A 6000-nucleotide genomic window follows, 5' to 3' on the forward strand; every position below is an offset into this window, starting at 1 on the left:
AATATTTTTTTAATATTTTTTATTTGTAAATATTAATACATTTTTTATTTTTTATGAACTTTTTGAATTTTTAGATTATATTGGGGTTGCCAAACTAGCCAATTTTGATTTTGTTGCCACCTCTAAAATGGACTATTTTAATAATTTTTAAATTTTTTACAAAAAATAAATAAAGATAGTGATATGATCATCTAAAATAATTTTTTAACTTTTTACTTAAAATGTTTAGTCCCAAAATAAGGCCTTCATTGCTGGAAGGTTCATATTTTAAAATAATTTGTCCATAAAGACAAGTCTCTATAAAGGATTATTTTGGAAAGTAGATTAAAAATTTTTTTTTTTTATAAAAAAAAAAGTAAAAGAATAGAGATATGATGTGACTTAAAGAGACAAACAAACTAAAAAAGCCAAAAAAACAAAGTTGTCAAAATGATCAAACTACCCATATATATATTATTTGCCAAACCCTAATCAAACCAAATCAAAACATTTCACACTCTCTCTACTATTCTCCTCTATCTCTACTCTCCGTTGCTGTCGTCTTCTTCGATCTCCTTCATCTATCGTCGATGCCACTCCGACCACCTCTGTCACGGCATTATCTTTCTCTTCTTCGATCAGATTTAGCCAAAAGAAAGGACTTCGACACAGACTTCATTTCGCCGCCTTCTCGTTAGCAATCTTATCCTCCGTCGATATCCTTTCTTCTATGATCGATGTCGCCGCTACCTCAACGATGTTAAAGGTCGAATTGAAGCCTTAATCTAAGCAGATCAAAGCTCTAAGGGTTCTCTCTCTAACAATTTTGTCGGTAAGAGTTTTGACGACGGAGCGAAGCTGTGGATCTTCAATCTGAGCGACAAATCATTCAAAAAGTGTTTCGAGCAAGAGAGTGCAAGTGGAAGACTTGTCTGTATTATTACTGTTAAGCTTTTGCCTCAACTAGGCAAAGCCTTTCTCTCTACTTTGTAGGTCACCACTCCACATCCTCTCATATCTCTCCTCATATTATATCTGTATATATATATATATATTTAGGTAAATCTGTATATATACACAGACAACTAAACACTCACGTGTTTATGTTTGTGAGAAGGTAATTTGTGTAGCCAAATTTGGGCCAAGTTAGATTGGAAGGCGGTCACAAGTTTGACCAAAGCTATGTTGGAATGCGGTCAAAGATGTTTGATCAAACTAGTAAATATTCATATTTTTTAACCTAGCTACTTCCTAGTGGCAATCAAAAATGTTTGACTGAATCAATAAATGTCCATATTTCTAGTGTTACACCAACAGTAGTGTGTGTGTGTTTAAATTAAATGTATAAATAAAATAAACAATAAAATAAAATAATTCAGAAAATAATTATATAAATTAAATTTTGAATTCAATGCTTACAAAAATTAAAGTCGATGCTTGTGCTGGACACAATATTCTTAAAGAAGATTTCGTCCTCGCTCTGGTGCTTCGAGATTTACCAATGTCTACTTCCCAGGATGCAACGACTAACACTTGAATTTGTAGCACTACAAAATCAAGTCTGGTGAACCAAATTATGTTGTAACTCTTTCTCTTTCTTTTCCTAAAAATAAATGCAAAAACAGACATAGGAGCGAAAGGACGAATAAAAGAAGAAATACTAAAATTTGATGAAAAAATCTGATGCCAAGAATTGCTGGAATGCAGGCTTTATATAGAAAGAATTGTGGCTTTTCTAAACAGGTGCCAACAAATAAGAACCTATTCAGACATATTTGAATTTGGTTTGAATTTCAACACACAGAAAACCTGTTATGGTGGAAGGCTCTGTTTCGGTGGGAAAAAAAAAATTTGGACAAATTTAATATGAATTTTGAAAACGAAATTCAAAATTAAATTTGGTTTATATTTTTTGGATTAAGTTTTTTTAAAACTGAGTTTTTTGGTTTTTTGTGTTTTTTTTGTTTTTAGTAAATATTTTTAAAATTTTAAACATTTTTTTACCTTTTTAGATGCACCTTACTTAGATGTATTTAAAAAGTAAAAAAATTGTAAACAAATATTTTTTAAAATTAATAAATACATAAAAATACGAAAAAAGTACTGAATTCTTGTATTTTTTATATTTAGTAAATTTTTAAAAGTTTTTTTTTCACAAATTTTTTACTTTGTAGGTATATTTATGTTAGGTATGTCTAAATTTTTTTTTAAATGCTTAAAATATTAAAAAAATCAGTAAAAAAAAATGAAAAACAAAAAAGTAGATTTTTCTAAAAAAATATTTTTGGAAAACTCTAACCAAGCAAAGTGAATGTTTTTGGCCTAAAATGATAAGTATTGAGCCGAACAAGCCCAACCCAACCTTACACTACGAACACGTGCTCAAGCCCAAGCCTAGCCCAGTCGACCAAACGGACAGCGGCGGCGGCGGCCCGCGCGTGTGTTTTTGTTTTGGGTCCAATTAGTCTGGCCCACTTTACCCATAACCTCACCCTTCCACAAACTTGGGTATCCCTTAGGGCCCATCCAAAGTATCCCAAGCTAAGGTATATAAACCCATTCAAAACCTTAAGCCTTTCCAATATCGGACAAGCACATTTCACAAATGTGTAGGAAACCCACCTAAAGTCATTTCCACGAACCAAAAAATGCGCGTTGAATTCTTATTCATCTGGAAATGGTTTTGAGCAACCAAATACACGGTTTTATTCACTACGCGGCATTAAACATAAACCCAATAAAAAACGTTAAAAATAACACTTGGGTTCCACCCTAATTAATGCTCAAAGTTAGCAAAAAATTGGTTTTTTTCAAAGCCATTTTCCAACATCTAAACCTAGCTACTTCCTAGTGGCAGTCAAAGATGTTTGACCGAATTAGTAAATGTCCATATTTATTGACCTAGATACTTCCTAGTGACGGTCAACGCCATGGCCGAACTACCAAGCAAGGTAATCAAACGAAGTTGAAAGTGAAGCTTTGACTAAGCTAGGGAAAGAGTAACGTAACATCAGTAAGATGGCGCGTTGAACAAGCTGTGCACGGTGCTGTGTGTCGCATGGCTAAGTTAGTGGCAGATAGAGTCAAGTAGTTCGGTTGCTCAGTTGGAAGCCGTGCAAAGACTTATGCCATCTCACTTGGCTTGCAATGAAGAGGGTGTCAAAGGATAAGTATCATCCTTTAAGAATGTGATTCTTAGGAGGACTTTACAACGGAGAGTTAGAGTCCTACCAGGATTGTGCCATGCGAAATCTACAAAAGCTCAAACCAAACCCTATTATTAGGTATTGAAATTCTCACTCCCAAACACACAAAGCTTTTGTCTTCTAAGTCTAGTTGTTAACTTAGGCATCGGAGAGGTTTCTAGCACACACCCGCCAGCTAGCTCACATTTGTGTTTTCAGGTGATAGGACGACGTTCGGAGGAGCGCAAGCTTGATCAACAGGATTAGACGAGTGAAGTTTATTTTGTGCTCGTATAGTTTGTGTGTTTATGTAAAGTATACATGTGTGCTTGTAGCTTTGAATCTTTCAAGCTTTGATTATGTTTTTTGACTGCTTTGAGTTGTTTATCTTATTTTATGAACTGCAAATTTCTTCTTTGACTTTCTAAACACTCACATGTTTATATTTGTGTGTTTATGTATACATGTGTGCTTGTAGCTTTGAATCTGTATGAAGCTCTAATTATATTCTTCATTTGTTCTGAGTTTGTTTATCTTATTTTTATGATCTGCATATTTCTTCTTTGACTTTCTAAATTTGTTTATTTTTAGATAATTTTGGAATTTCTTCTACAATCACTTTTTAGTTACTTTTATGTTCCATCTAATGTTAGTGAGATATACAGATTCAAGATTCAAGTGATATCCTATGTGCATATGAATTAAATTTGTTGGATTATATATAAATAAATATATACTATATATATATATATATGTGTATGACATATGTAAGTGTAATAATGGAATTTGGAAACAGATGATCTTTGAAGGACTTTGAAGATTTTGAAACACCCTATATAGAATAGATCTGTTCAAAATTTGAACACTTGGTATTGCAACAAATAAGGGTGGTTTGGCTCTCTATTGCAACAGACAGAATTTGATTTGGCTTGGTATTTCAACAAACAGAAAAAATAAAAATAAAAATTGAACAGATAATAAAATTTGTATAAAGGTAAAAAATTGAACAGATAGTCAACAAATTTGAACAGATAGATATAAATTTAAACTGATAAAAAATAATTTGAATAGATAGATATAAATTTGATCATATAGTAAAAAAATTAATCAGATAAACTAAAGGGTAAAATTGAAAACAAAATGTCTTTCAAAACAAACAAAAAGACTTGTCACTAAATTATTTCACAAAAAATGGAGCTCTCATTAACAAAAAAATATTCATTAGACGTAATACCTTATACATTCCTTAGGTTATACTTTTTAACAATTTTCTTAATTAAATAACTAACTTGTTTTAAGACTTGATGAATTTAAGATATTATAATCAAAATTCAATTAATTACAATCATCATAATAAAGATCAAACACAATATAATTTTTTTTTACAAAAAAAAATCCTAAAGTAAGAGAGAAAATCCCAATTAATATATGGGGAATAAGACCCATACATAAGTAGGGAGATTCGAACCACCGATCTCCTAGTGAGATGCAGGAATTTTGACTAATCAAACTAACCCCATTGGTTAAATAACTAGCTTGTTTTAAAAATTAATTTTCATAATGGGTGAAAACATCTTTATTGTTAAAATTTTTTAAAAAATAAACAATTTAATTAAGGAAGCGTATTTGACAAAATAAGTGTATAAGTTTTTAATTAAATAAGCATATTTTAGAATTCAAGTGAATATGCTTTGTAATTTTTTTCATCATATTTACAAAATATGTTTTCTTAATTATTATTACTTTTTTAAATTTCAACCCAAAATGTATTTTGTAAATATGTTTTGACACATTATAAGAATTAATTTTCAAAACAACTTAAAAAAAAAACTCAAACACGTTAATGCCCCGATTTTTGCAACCTTTTATGGATTGGGCAATCTTTTGATTGCATTTCAATTCAATATTTTGAAAGCCAAACTATGTGTTAGGATCAGGCGCTTACCATCTTACCAAAATTTATAGGTAATGGTGCATGTGTAACTCTATTCCCTTAAAGAGTATAGTGCCAAACGCCATAAGTTGACTATTACTCGGCCTCTGCCCAAACTTTCGCCACGGCAGGATGCTAACTCTAACACTGCCAACAAGCCCTCCAAAACCTACCCACGAGCAACATGCCCTCTATGGAAATTGAACTTGAGACCTTACTCTGATATCAACTATTACTCAAAAAGCAACCTAAGAGGGAGTGAATTGAGTTTCTAAATAAATTGATAAATTAAAAAACCAACCCAAATAATAAAAAATAAAAATATAAAGCAATAAAGACAAAAGCAATAAATTAAAATTTAATCCAAGTGAGAAATAAATATTATTCTTTTATTATTTTCTAGAGTCAATTCTAATACTTCATTTTCTAACTCTACATAATCCAAGTTTTCTAAGACTTCTGTTGTTTTATTATTTTTTTTATTTTTACATTGATTAGCAAAATGACCTATTCCTCCACATGCCCAACATTTACAAGTTTTTTTTTTCATTATGGACAATAATTATTTTTTCTAAAAAATCTTCTTCTTTTGTTGAAATTAAAGGTTTTTTTTTTATAATTTTTTTTTTTAATATTTGTCTCCTCTTTATTTATTAAAACTTGTTCTTTTATAAAATGTTTCATTTTTCTTATTGTATGTTTTTCTTCTTGAATGCTCACATTCCCATGAATTAGATGTTTGCCAGTAATGTAAATATTATTTTTCATTTTTTGTTTCATTTTCATACATTCTTGCTCTACCCATTGTCTTAAATATTTAATTTTATAATCTAAGGTGTCGCTTGTGGCATCTACTAATTCTTTTGAACATTTTTCATATTTTTCTTCTATATTAGTAACATT

Source organism: Camellia sinensis, chromosome 14, assembly GCF_055761805.1.
Source record: "Camellia sinensis isolate YWXY chromosome 14, ASM5576180v1, whole genome shotgun sequence".
Lineage (NCBI taxonomy): Eukaryota > Viridiplantae > Streptophyta > Magnoliopsida > Ericales > Theaceae > Camellia > Camellia sinensis.